The sequence below is a fragment of the Salvelinus fontinalis genome, unplaced genomic scaffold (genome assembly GCF_029448725.1).
Source record: "Salvelinus fontinalis isolate EN_2023a unplaced genomic scaffold, ASM2944872v1 scaffold_0001, whole genome shotgun sequence".
Lineage (NCBI taxonomy): Eukaryota > Metazoa > Chordata > Actinopteri > Salmoniformes > Salmonidae > Salvelinus > Salvelinus fontinalis.
In genome coordinates this window covers 2,268,991-2,283,632 of record NW_026600210.1, presented here as the reverse complement: position 1 = coordinate 2,283,632, position 14,642 = coordinate 2,268,991, and the positions used below count along the sequence as shown (strand labels likewise).

At 37.7% G+C, this 14,642-nt stretch overlaps 1 protein-coding gene across 1 annotated transcript in view; it reads left to right on the top strand.

Moving 5' to 3' along the window:
* Positions 1-14,642, top strand: part of tbc1d2b (TBC1 domain family, member 2B) — a 170,453-nt gene that overhangs the window by 73,885 nt on the left and 81,926 nt on the right. The gene's annotated exons all lie outside the window — the stretch shown is intronic.

Sequence of the window (14,642 nt, the reverse complement as noted above, 5' to 3'; positions counted from 1 at the left end):
CCTCTAGGTTAGGGTTAATATTGTGGTTATCCTCTAGGGTTAATATTATGGTTATCCTCTAGGGTTAATATTGTGGTTATCCTCTAGGGTTAATATTGTGGTTATCCTCTAGGTTGGGGTTAATATTGTGGTTATCCTCTAGGGTTAATATTGTGGTTATCCTCTAGGGTTAATATTGGGGTTATCCTCTAGGGTTAATATTGTGGTTATCCTCTAGGTTAGGGTTAATATTGTGGTTATCCTCTAGGGTTAATATTGGGGTTATCCTCTAGGGTTAATATTGTGGTTATCCTCTAGGTTAGGGTTAATATTGGGGTTATCCTCTAGGTTAGGGTTAATATTGTGGTTATCCTCTAGGTTAGGGTTAATATTGGGGTTATCCTCTAGGTTAGGGTTAATGTGGTTATCCTCTAGGTTAGGGTTAATATTGGGGTTATCCTCTAGGTTAGGGTTAATATTGTGGTTATCCTCTAGGTTAGGGTTAATGTGGTTATCCTCTAGGTTAGGGTTAATGTGGTTATCCTCTAGGGTTAATATTGTGGTTATCCTCTAGGTTAGGGTTAATATTGTGGTTATCCTCTAGGGTTAATATTGTGGTTATCCTCTAGGTTAGGGTTAATATTGTGGTTATCCTCTAGGTTAGGGTTAATATTGTGCTTATCCTCTAGGGTTAATATTGTGGTTATCCTCTAGGTTAGGGTTAATATTGTGCTTATCCTCTAGGGTTAATATTGTGGTTATCCTCTAGGTTAGGGTTAATATTGGGGTTATCCTCTAAGTTAGGGTTAATATTGGGGTTATCCTCTAGGTTAGGGTTAATATTATGGTTATCCTCTAGGGTTAATATTGTGGTTATCCTCTAGGGTTAATATTGTGGTTATCCTCTAGGTTAGGGTTAATATTGGGGTTATCCTCTAGGTTAGGGTTAATATTGGGGTTATCCTCTAGGTTAGGGTTAATATTGGGGTTATCCTCTAGGTTAGGGTTAATATTGTGGTTATCCTCTAGTTTGGGGTTAATATTGTGGTTATCCTCTAGGGTTAATATTGGGGTTATCCTCTAGGGTTAATATTGTGGTTATCCTCTAAGTTAGGGTTAATATTGTGGTTATCCTCTAGGGTTAATATTGTGGTTATCCTCTAGGGTTAATATTGGGGTTATACTCTAGGTTAGGGTTAATATTGTGGTTATCCTCTAGGGTTAATATTGTGGTTATCCTCTAGGGTTAATATTGTGGTTATCCTCTAGGTTAGGGTTAATATTGGGGTTATCCTCTAGGGTTAATATTGTGGTTATCCTCTAGGTTAGGGTTAATATTGGGGTTATCCTCTAGGGTTAATATTGGGGTTATCCTCTAGGGTTAATATTGTGGTTATCCTCTAGGTTAGGGTTAATATTGGGGTTATCCTCTAGGTTAGGGTTAATATTGTGGTTATCCTCTAGGTTAGGGTTAATATTGTGGTTATCCTCTAGGGTTAATATTGTGGTTATCCTCTAGGTTAGGGTTAATATTGTGGTTATCCTCTAGGTTAGGGTTAATATTGGGGTTATCCTCTAGGGTTAATATTGGGGTTATCCTCTAGGGTTAATATTGTGGTTATCCTCTAGGTTAGGGTTAATATTGTGGTTATCCTCTAGGGTTAATATTGTGGTTATCCTCTAGGGTTAATATTGGGGTTATCCTCTAGGTTAGGGTTAATATTGTGGTTATCCTCTAGGGTTAATATTGTGGTTATCCTCTAGGTTAGGGTTAATATTGTGGTTATCCTCTAGGTTAGGGTTAATATTGTGGTTATCCTCTAGGTTAGGGTTAATATTGGGGTTATCCTCTAGGGTTAATATTGTGGTTATCCTCTAGGGTTAATATTGTGGTTATCCTCTAGGTTAGGGTTAATGTGGTTATCCTCTAGGGTTAATATTGTGGTTATCCTCTAGGTTGGGGTTAATATTGGGGTTATCCTCTAGGGTTAATATTGTGGTTATCCTCTAGGGTTAATATTGTGGTTATCCTCTAGGTTAGGGTTAATATTGGGGTTATCCTCTAGGGTTAATATTGGGATTATCCTCTAGGTTAGGGTTAATATTGGGGTTATCCTCTAGGTTAGGGTTAATATTGTGGTTATCCTCTAGGGTTAATATTGTGGTTATCCTCTAGGTTAGGGTTAATATTGGGGTTATCCTCTAGGGTTAATATTGTGGTTATCCTCTAGGTTAGGGTTAATATTGTGGTTATCCTCTAGGGTTAATATTGTGGTTATCCTCTAGGGTTAATATTGTGGTTATCCTCTAGGTTAGGGTTAATATTGTGGTTATCCTCTAGGGTTAATATTGTGGTTATCCTCTAGGTTGGGGTTAATATTGGGGTTATCCTCTAGGGTTAATATTGGGATTATCCTCTAGGTTAGGGTTAATATTGTGGTTATCCTCTAAGTTAGGGTTAATATTGGGGTTATCCTCTAGGTTAGGGTTAATATTGGGGTTATCCTCTAGGGTTAATATTGTGGTTATCCTCTAGGGTTAATATTATGGTTATCCTCTAGGGTTAATATTGTGGTTATCCTCTAGGTTAGGGTTAATATTGTGGTTATCCTCTAGGTTAGGGTTAATATTTGGGTTATCCTCTAGGGTTAATAATGTGGTTATCCTCTAGGGTTAATATTGTGCTTATCCTCTAGGGTTAATATTGGGGTTATCCTCTAGGCTAGGGTTAATATTGGGGTTATCCTCTAGGGTTAATATTGTGGTTATCCTCTAGGTTAGGGTTAATGTGGTTATCCTCTAGGGTTAATATTGTGGTTATCCTCTAGGTTGGGGTTAATATTGGGGTTATCCTCTAGGGTTAATATTGTGGTTATCCTCTAGGTTAGGGTTAATATTGTGGTTATCCTCTAGGGTTAATATTGGGATTATCCTCTAGGGTTAATATTGTGGTTATCCTCTAGGGTTAATATTATGGTTATCCTCTAGGGTTGATATTATGGTTATCCTCTAGGGTTAATATTGTGGTTATCCTCTAGGTTAGGGTTAATATTGTGGTTATTCTCTAGGGTTAATATTGTGGTTATCCTCTAGGTTTAATATTGGGGTTATCCTCTAGGTTAGGGTTAATATTGGGATTATCCTCTAGGTTAGGGTTAATATTGTGGTTATCCTCTAGGGTTAATATTGGGGTTATCCTCTAGGTTAGGGTTAATATTATGGTTATCCTCTAGGTTAGGGTTAATATTGTGGTTATCCTCTAGGGTTAATATTGTGGTTATCCTCTAGGGTTAATATTATGGTTATCCTCTAGGTTAGGGTTAATGTGGTTATCCTCTAGGGTTAATATTGTGGTTATCCTCTAGGTTGGGGTTAATATTGGGGTTATCCTCTAGGGTTAATATTGGGATTATCCTCTAGGTTAGGGTTAATATTGTGGTTATCCTCTAAGTTAGGGTTAATATTGGGGTTATCCTCTAGGTTAGGGTTAATATTGGGGTTATCCTCTAGGGTTAATATTGTGGTTATCCTCTAGGGTTAATATTATGGTTATCCTCTAGGGTTAATATTGTGGTTATCCTCTAGGTTAGGGTTAATATTGTGGTTATCCTCTAGGTTAGGGTTAATATTGGGGTTATCCTCTAGGGTTAATAATGTGGTTATCCTCTAGGGTTAATATTGTGCTTATCCTCTAGGGTTAATATTGGGGTTATCCTCTAGGCTAGGGTTAATATTGGGGTTATCCTCTAGGGTTAATATTGTGGTTATCCTCTAGGTTAGGGTTAATGTGGTTATCCTCTAGGGTTAATATTGTGGTTATCCTCTAGGTTGGGGTTAATATTGGGGTTATCCTCTAGGGTTAATATTGGGATTATCCTCTAGGGTTAATATTGTGGTTATCCTCTAGGGTTAATATTATGGTTATCCTCTAGGGTTGATATTATGGTTATCCTCTAGGGTTAATATTGTGGTTATCCTCTAGGTTAGGGTTAATATTGTGGTTATTCTCTAGGGTTAATATTGTGGTTATCCTCTAGGTTTAATATTGGGGTTATCCTCTAGGTTAGGGTTAATATTGGGATTATCCTCTAGGTTAGGGTTAATATTGTGGTTATCCTCTAGGGTTAATATTGGGGTTATCCTCTAGGTTAGGGTTAATATTATGGTTATCCTCTAGGTTAGGGTTAATATTGTGGTTATCCTCTAGGTTAGGGTTAATATTGGGGTTATCCTCTAGGGTTAATATTGTGGTTATCCTCTAGGGTTAATATTGGGGTTATCCTCTAGGGTTAATATTGGGGTTATCCTCTAGGGTTAATATTGGGGTTATCCTCTAGGGTTAATATTGGGGTTATACTCTAGGGTTAATATTGTGGTTATCCTCTAGGTTAGGGTTAATATTGTGGTTGTCCTCTAGGTTAGGGTTAATATTGGGATTATCCTCTAGGTTAGGGTTAATATTGTGGTTATCCTCTAGGGTTAATATTGTGGTTATCCTCTAGGTTAGGGTTAATATTGGGGTTATCCTCTAGGGTTAATATTGTGGTTATCCTCTAGGTTAGGGTTAATATTGTGGTTATCCTCTAGGTTAGGGTTAATATTGTGGTTATCCTCTAGGGTTAATATTGTGGTTATCCTCTAGGGTTAATATTGTGGTTATCCTCTAGGTTAGGGTTAATATTGGGATTATCCTCTAGGTTAGGGTTAATATTGTGGTTATCCTCTAGGGTTAATATTGTGGTTATCCTCTAGGTTGGGGTTAATATTGGGGTTATCCTCTAGGGTTAATATTGTGGTTATCCTCTAGGTTAGGGTTAATATTGGGATTATCCTCTAGGTTAGGGTTAATATTGTGGTTATCCTCTAGGGTTAATATTGTGGTTATCCTCTAGGGTTAATATTGTGGTTATCCTCTAGGTTAGGGTTAATATTGGGATTATCCTCTAGGTTAGGGTTAATATTGTGGTTATCCTCTAGGGTTAATATTGTGGTTATCCTCTAGGTTAGGGTTAATATTGGGATTATCCTCTAGGTTAGGGTTAATATTGTGGTTATCCTCTAGGGTTAATATTGGGGTTATCCTATAGGTTGGGGTTAATATTATGGTTATCCTCTAGGTTGGGGTTAATATTGTGGTTATCCTCTAGGGTTAATATTGTGGTTATCCTCTAGGTTAGGGTTAATATTGGGGTTATCCTCTAGGGTTAATATTGTGGTTATCCTCTAGGTTGGGTTAATATTGGGGTTATCCTCTAGGGTTAATATTGTGGTTATCCTCTAGGGTTAATATTGTGGTTATCCTCTAGGGTTAATATTGTGGTTATCCTCTAGGGTTAATATTGTGGTTATCCTCTAGGGTTAATATTGGGGTTATCCTCTAGGTTAGGGTTAATATTGGGGTTATCCTCTAGGGTTAATATTGTGGTTATCCTCTAGGGTTAATATTGTGGTTATCCTCTAGGTTAGGGTTAATATTGTGGTTATCCTCTAGGGTTAATATTGTGGTTATCCTCTAGGTTAGGGTTAATATTGTGGTTATCCTCTAGGTTAGGGTTAATATTATGGTTATCCTCTAGGTTAGGGTTAATATTGGGGTTATCCTCTAGGGTTAATATTGTGGTTATCTTCTAGGGTTAATATTGGGGTTATCCTCTAGGTTGGGGTTAATATTGGGGTTATCCTCTAGGGTTAATATTGTGGTTATCCTCTAGGTTAGGGTTAATATTGTGGTTATCCTCTAGGTTAGGGTTAATATTGGGATTATCCTCTAGGTTGGGGTTAATATTGGGGTTATCCTCTAGGGTTAATATTGTGGTTATCCTCTAGGGTTAATATTGTTGTTATCCTCTAGGTTAGGGTTAATATTGGGATTATCCTCTAGGTTAGGGTTAATATTGGGGTTATCCTCTAGGGTTAATATTGTGGTTATCCTCTAGGGTTAATATTGTGGTTATCCTCTAGGTTAGGGTTAATATTGGGGTTATCCTCTAGGGTTAATATTGGGGTTATCCTCTAGGGTTAATATTGTGGTTATCCTCTAGGGTTAATATTGGGGTTATCCTCTAGGGTTAATATTGGGGTTATCCTCTAGGGTTAATATTGGGGTTATCCTCTAGGGTTAATATTGTGGTTATCCTCTAGGGTTAATATTGGGGTTATCCTCTAGGGTTATATTGGGGTTATCCTCTAGGGTTAATATTGGGGTTATCCTCTAGGGTTAATATTGGGGTTATCCTCTAGGGTTAATATTGGGGTTATCCTCTAGGGTTAATATTGGGGTTATCCTCTAGGTTAGGGTTAATATTGTGGTTATCCTCTAGGTTGGGGTTAATGTGGTTATCCTCTAGGGTTAATATTGTGGTTATCCTCTAGGTTGGGGTTAATATTGTGGTTATCTTCTAGGGTTAATATTGTGGTTATCCTCTAGGTTAGGGTTAATATTGGGGTTATCAACTAGGTTGGGGTTAATATTGTGCTTATCCTCTAGGTTAGGGTTAATATTGGGGTTATCCTCTAGGGTTAATATTGTGGTTATCCTCTAGGGTTAATATTGTGGTTATCCTCTAGGTTAGGGTTAATACTGTGGTTATCTTCTATTGTTAATATTGTGGTTATCCTCTAGGTTAGGGTTAATATTGTGGTTATCCTCTAGGTTAGGGTTAATATTGGGGTTATCCTCTAGGTTAGGGTTAATATTGGGGTTATCCTCTAGGGTTAATATTGTGGTTATCCTCTAGGTTAGGGTTAATATTGGGGTTATCCTCTAGGGTTAATATTGTGGTTATCCTCTAGGTTAGGGTTAATATTGGGGTTATCCTCTAGGGTTAATATTGTGGTTATCCTCTAGGTTAGGGTTAATATTGGGGTTATCCTCTAGGTTGGGGTTAATATTGTGGTTATCCTCTAGGTTAGGGTTAATATTGGGGTTATCCTCTAGGGTTAATATTGTGGTTATCCTCTAGGGTTAATATTGTGCTTATCCTCTAGGTTAGGGTTAATATTGTGGTTATCCTCTAGGTTAGGGTTAATATTGGGGTTATCCTCTAGTTGGGTTAATATTGTGGTTATCCTCTAGGTTAGGGTTAATATTATGGTTATCCTCTAGGTTAGGGTTAATATTGGGGTTATCCTCTAGGGTTAATATTGTGGTTATCCTCTAGGGTTAATATTGGGGTTATCCTCTAGGTTGGGGTTAATATTGGGGTTATCCTCTAGGGTTAATATTGTGGTTATCCTCTAGGTTAGGGTTAATATTGTGGTTATCCTCTAGGTTAGGGTTAATATTGTGGTTATCCTCTAGGTTAGGGTTAATATTGTGGTTATCCTCTAGGTTAGGGTTAATATTGTGGTTATCCTCTAGGTTAGGGTTAATATTGTGGTTATCCTCTAGGTTAGGGTTAATATTGGGGTTATCCTCTAGGGTTAATATTGTGGTTATCCTCTAGGTTAGGGTTAATATTGGGGTTATCCTCTAGGGTTAATATTGTGGTTATCCTCTAGGTTAGGGTTAATATTGGGGTTATCCTCTAGGGTTAATATTGTGGTTATCCTCTAGGTTAGGGTTAATATTGTGGTTATCCTCTAGGTTAGGGTTAATATTGGGGTTATCCTCTAGGGTTAATATTGTGGTTATCCTCTAGGTTAGGGTTAATATTGGGGTTATCCTCTAGGGTTAATATTGGGGTTATCCTCTAGGTTAGGGTTAATATTGTGGTTATCCTCTAGGGTTAATATTGTGGTTATCCTCTAGGGTTAATATTGTGGTTATCCTCTAGGGTTAATATTGGGGTTATCCTCTAGGTTAGGGTTAATATTGGGGTTATCCTCTAGGGTTAATATTGTGGTTATCCTCTAGGGTTAATATTGTGGTTATCCTCTAGGTTGGGGTTAATATTGTGGTTATCCTCTAGGGTTAATATTGTGGTTATCCTCTAGGTTAGGGTTAATATTGGGGTTATCCTCTAGGTTAGGGTTAATATTGTTGTTATCCTCTAGGTTAGGGTTAATATTGGGATTATCCTCTAGGTTGGGGTTAATATTGGGGTTATCCTCTAGGGTTAATATTGTGGTTATCCTCTAGGGTTAATATTGTGGTTATCCTCTAGGTTAGGGTTAATATTGGGGTTATCCTCTAGGGTTAATATTGGGGTTATCCTCTAGGGTTAATATTGGGGTTATCCTCTAGGGTTAATATTGGGGTTATCCTCTAGGGTTAATATTGGGGTTATCCTCTAGGGTTAATATTGGGGTTATCCTCTAGGGTTAATATTGGGGTTATCCTCTAGGGTTAATATTGGGGTTATCCTCTAGGTTAGGGTTAATATTGTGGTTATCCTCTAGGGTTAATATTGTGGTTATCCTCTAGGGTTAATATTGTGGTTATCCTCTAGGTTAGGGTTAATATTGTGGTTATCTTCTAGGGTTAATATTGTGGTTATCCTCTAGGTTAGGGTTAATATTGGGGTTATCCACTAGGTTGGGTTAATATTGGGGTTATCCTCTAGGTTAGGGTTAATATTGGGGTTATCCTCTAGGGTTAATATTGGGGTTATCCTCTAGGTTAGGGTTAATATTGTGGTTATCCTCTAGGGTTAATATTGTGGTTATCCTCTAGGTTAGGGTTAATATTGGGGTTATCCTCTAGGGTTAATATTGTGGTTATCCTCTAGGTTAGGGTTAATATTGTGGTTATCCTCTAGGGTTAATATTGTGGTTATCCTCTAGGTTAGGGTTAATATTGTGGTTATCCTCTAGGTTAGGGTTAATATTGGGGTTATCCTCTAGGTTAGGGTTAATATTGGGGTTATCCTCTAGGGTTAATATTGGGGTTATCCTCTAGGTTAGGGTTAATATTGTGGTTATCCTCTAGGTTAGGGTTAATATTGTGGTTATCCTCTAGGGTTAATATTGGGGTTATCCTCTAGGTTAGGGTTAATATTGTGGTTATCCTCTAGGTTAGGGTTAATATTGTGGTTATCCTCTAGGTTAGGGTTAATATTGTGGTTATCCTCTAGGGTTAATATTGGGGTTATCCTCTAGGTTAGGGTTAATATTGTGGTTATCCTCTAGGGTTAATATTGTGGTTATCCTCTAGGGTTGATATTATGGTTATCCTCTAGGGTTAATATTGGGGTTATCCTCTAGGTTAGGGTTAATATTGGGGTTATCCTCTAGGGTTAATATTGTGGTTATCCTCTAGGGTTAATATTGTGGTTATCCTCTAGGTTGGGGTTAATATTGTGGTTATCCTCTAGGGTTAATATTGTGGTTATCCTCTAGGTTAGGGTTAATATTGGGGTTATCCTCTAGGTTAGGGTTAATATTGTGGTTATCCTCTAGGTTAGGGTTAATATTGTGGTTATCCTCTAGGTTGGGGTTAATATTGGGGTTATCCTCTAGGGTTAATATTGTGGTTATCCTCTAGGGTTAATATTGTGGTTATCCTCTAGGTTAGGGTTAATATTGGGGTTATCCTCTAGGGTTAATATTGGGGTTATCCTCTAGGGTTAATATTGGGGTTATCCTCTAGGGTTAATATTGGGGTTATCCTCTAGGTTAGGGTTAATATTGGGGTTATCCTCTAGGGTTAATATTGTGGTTATCCTCTAGGTTAGGGTTAATATTGTGGTTATCCTCTAGGGTTAATATTGTGGTTATCCTCTAGGGTTAATATTGGGGTTATCCTCTAGGGTTAATATTGGGGTTATCCTCCAGGGTTAATATTGTGGTTATCCTCTAGGTTAGGGTTAATATTGGGGTTATCCTCTAGGTTAGGGTTAATATTGGGGTTATCCTCTAGGGTTAATATTGGGGTTATCCTCTAGGGTTAATATTGTGGTTATCCTCTAGGTTAGGGTTAATATTGTGGTTATCCTCTAGGGTTAATATTGTGGTTATCCTCTAGGGTTAATATTGTGGTTATCCTCTAGGTTAGGGTTAATATTGTGGTTATCCTCTAGGGTTAATATTGTGGTTATCCTCTAGGTTAGGGTTAATATTGTGGTTATCCTCTAGGGTTAATATTGTGGTTATCCTCTAGGGTTAATATTGTGGTTATCCTCTAGGGTTAATATTGTGGTTATCCTCTAGGTTGGGGTTAATATTGTGGTTATCCTCTAGGTTAGGGTTAATATTGGGGTTATCCTCTAGGTTAGGGTTAATATTGTGGTTATCCTCTAGGGTTAATATTGTGGTTATCCTCTAGGTTAGGGTTAATATTGGGGTTATCCTCTAGGGTTAATATTGGGGTTATCCTCTAGGGTTAATATTGGGGTTATCCTCTAGGTTAGGGTTAATATTGTGGTTATCCTCTAGGGTTAATATTGTGGTTATCCTCTAGGTTGGGTTAATATTGTGGTTATCCTCTAGGTTGGGTTAATATTGGGGTTATCCTCTAGGTTAGGGTTAATATTGGGGTTATCCTCTAGGTTGGGTTAATATTGTGGTTATCCTCTAGGTTAGGGTTAATATTGGGGTTATCCTCTAGGGTTAATATTGTGGTTATCCTCTAGGTTAGGGTTAATATTGGGGTTATCCTCTAGGGTTAATATTGGGGTTATCCTCTAGGTTAGGGTTAATATTGTGGTTATCCTCTAGGTTAGGGTTAATATTGTGGTTATCCTCTAGGTTAGGGTTAATATTGTGGTTATCCTCTAGGTTAGGGTTAATATTGGGGTTATCCTCTAGGGTTAATATTGTGGTTATCCTCTAGGGTTAATATTGTGGTTATCCTCTAGGTTAGGGTTAATATTGGGGTTATCCTCTAGGGTTAATATTGTGGTTATCCTCTAGGTTAGGGTTAATATTGTGGTTATCCTCTAGGTTAGGGTTAATATTGGGGTTATCCTCTAGGTTGGGGTTAATATTGGGGTTATCCTCTAGGGTTAATATTGGGGTTATCCTCTAGGTTAGGGTTAATATTGGGGTTATCCTCTAGGTTAGGGTTAATATTGGGGTTATCCTCTAGGTTAGGGTTAATATTGGGGTTATCCTCTAGGTTAGGGTTAATATTGTGGTTATCCTCTAGGGTTAATATTGTGGTTATCCTCTAGGTTAGGGTTAATATTGTGGTTATCCTCTAGGGTTAATATTGGGGTTATCCTCTAGGTTGGGTTAATATTGGGGTTATCCTCTAGGGTTAATATTATGGTTATCCTCTAGGTTAGAATTAATATTGTGGTTATCCTCTAGGTTAGGGTTAATATTATGGTTATCCTCTAGGTTAGGGTTAATATTGTGGTTATCCTCTAGGTTAGGGTTAATATTGTGGTTATCCTCTAGATTAGGGTTAATATTGGGGTTATCCTCTAGGGTTAATATTGGGGTTATCCTCTAGGGTTAATATTGTGGTTATCCTCTAGGTTAGGGTTAATATTGGGGTTATCCTCTAGGGTTAATATTGTGGTTATCCTCTAGGTTAGGGTTAATATTGGGGTTATCCTCTAGGGTTAATATTGTGGTTATCCTCTAGGTTAGGGTTAATATTGTGGTTATCCTCTAGGTTAGGGTTAATATTGGGGTTATCCTCTAGGGTTAATATTGTGGTTATCCTCTAGGTTAGGGTTAATATTGGGGTTATCCTCTAGGTTAGGGTTAATATTGGGGTTATCCTCTAGGTTGGGGTTAATATTGGGGTTATCCTCGGGTTAATATTGTGGTTATCCTCTAGGTTAGGGTTAATATTGGGGTTATCCTCTAGGGTTAATATTGTGGTTATCCTCTAGGTTAGGGTTAATATTATGGTTATCCTCTAGGTTAGGGTTAATATTGGGGTTATCCTCTAGGTTAGGGTTAATATTGGGGTTATCCTCTAGGGTTAATATTGGGGTTATCCTCTAGGGTTAATATTGGGGTTATCCTCTAGGGTTAATATTGTGGTTATCCTCTAGGTTAGGGTTAATATTGTGGTTATCCTCTAGGGTTAATATTGTGGTTATCCTCTAGGTTAGGGTTAATATTGTGGTTATCCTCTAGGGTTAATATTGTGGTTATCCTCTAGGTTAGGGTTAATATTGGGGTTATCCTCTAGGGTTAATATTGGGGTTATCCTCTAGGGTTAATATTGTGGTTATCCTCTAGGGTTAATATTGTGGTTATCCTCTAGGTTAGGGTTAATATTGGGGTTATCCTCTAGGTTAGGGTTAATATTGTGGTTATCCTCTAGGGTTAATATTGGGGTTATCCTATAGTTTGGGGTTAATATTATGGTTATCCTCTAGGTTGGGGTTAATATTGTGGTTATCCTCTAGGGTTAATATTGGGGTTATCCTCTAGGGTTAATATTGTGGTTATCCTCTAGGTTAGGGTTAATAATGGGGTTATCCTCTAGGGTTAATATTGGGGTTATCCTCTAGGGTTAATATTGTGGTTATCCTCTAGGTTAGGGTTAATATTGTGGTTATCCTCTAGGGTTAATATTGGGGTTATCCTCTAGGGTTAATATTGTGGTTATCCTCTAGGTTAGGGTTAATATTGGGGTTATCCTCTAGGGTTAATATTGTGGTTATCCTCTAGGGTTAATATTGTGGTTATCCTCTAGGGTTAATATTGTGGTTATCCTCTAGGGTTAATATTGGGGTTATCCTCTAGGTTAGGGTTAATATTGTGGTTATCCTCTAGGGTTAATATTGTGGTTATCCTCTAGGGTTAATATTGTGGTTATCCTCTAGGTTAGGGTTAATATTGTGGTTATCCTCTAGGGTTAATATTGGGGTTATCCTCTAGGTTAGGGTTAATATTGGGGTTATCCTCTAGGGTTAATATTGGGGTTATCCTCTAGGTTGGGGTTAATATTGGGGTTATCCTCTAGGGTTAATATTGTGGTTATCCTCTAGGTTAGGGTTAATATTGTGGTTATCCTCTAGGTTAGGGTTAATATTGTGGTTATCCTCTAGGTTAGGGTTAATATTGTGGTTATCCTCTAGGTTAGGGTTAATATTGTGGTTATCCTCTAGGTTAGGGTTAATATTGGGGTTATCCTCTAGGGTTAATATTGTGGTTATCCTCTAGGTTAGGGTTAATATTGGGGTTATCCTCTAGGGTTAATATTGTGGTTATCCTCTAGGGTTAATATTGTGGTTATCCTCTAGGGTTAATATTGTGGTTATCCTCTAGGTTGGGGTTAATATTGTGGTTATCCTCTAGGTTAGGGTTAATATTGGGGTTATCCTCTAGGGTTAATATTGTGGTTATCCTCTAGGTTATGGTTAATATTGGGGTTATCCTCTAGGGTTAATATTGGGGTTATCCTCTAGGGTTAATATTGTGGTTATCCTCTAGGTTAGGGTTAATATTGGGTTATCCTCTAGGGTTAATATTGTGGTTATCCTCTAGGGTTAATATTGTGGTTATCCTCTAGGTTAGGGTTAATATTGTGGTTATCCTCTAGGGTTAATATTGTGGTTATCCTCTAGGTTAGGGTTAATATTGTGGTTATCCTCTAGGTTAGGGTTAATATTGGGGTTATCCTCTAGGGTTAATATTGTGGTTATCCTCTAGGTTAGGGTTAATATTGGGGTTATCCTCTAGGGTTAATATTGGGGTTATCCTCTAGGGTTAATATTGGGTTATCCTCTAGGTTAGGGTTAATATTGGGGTTATCCTCTAGGGTTAATATTGGGATTATCCTCTAGGTTAGGGTTAATATTGGGGTTATCCTCTAGGTGGTTAATATTGGGGTTATCCTCTAGGTTAGGGTTAATATTGTGGTTATCCTCTAGGGTTAATATTGGGGTTATCCTCTAGGGTTAATATTGGGGTTATCCTCTAGGGTTAATATTGTGGTTATCCTCTAGGTAGGGTTAATATTGGGGTTATCCTCTAGGGGTTAATATTGTGGTTATCCTCTAGGGTTAATATTGTGGTTATCCTCTAGGGTTAATATTGGGTTATCCTCTAGGGTTAATATTGTGGTTATCCTCTAGGGTTAATATTGTGGTTATCCTCTAGGTTGGGGTTAATATTGTGGTTATCCTCTAGGTTAGGGTTAATATTGGGGTTATCCTCTAGGTTAGGGTTAATATTGGGGTTATCCTCTAGGGTTAATATTGTGGTTATCCTCTAGGTTAGGGTTAATATTGGGGTTATCCTCTAGGTTAGGGTTAATATTGTGGTTATCCTCTAGGTTATGGTTAATATTGGGGTTATCCTCTAGGGTTAATATTGTGGTTATCCTCTAGGTTAGGGTTAATATTGTGGTTATCCTCTAGGTTAGGGTTAATATTGGGGTTATCCTCTAGGGTTAATATTGGGGTTATCCTCTAGGTTAGGGTTAATATTGTGGTTATCCTCTAGGTTAGGGTTAATATTGGGGTTATCCTCTAGGTTGGGTTAATATTGTGGTTATCCTCTAGGGTTAATATTGGGGTTATCCTCTAGGTTAGGGTTAATATTGGGGTTATCCTCTAGGTTAGGGTTAATATTGTGGTTATCCTCTAGGGTTAATATTGGGGTTATCCTCTAGGTTAGGGTTAATATTGGGGTTATCCTCTAGGGTTAATATTGTGGTTATCCTCTAGGTTAGGGTTAATATTGGGGTTATCCTCTAGGTTAGGGTTAATATTGGGGTTATCCTCTAGGGTTAATATTGTGGTTATCCTCTAGGGTTAATATTGTGGTTATCCTCTAGGGTTAATATTGTGGTTATCCTCTAGGGTTAATATTGT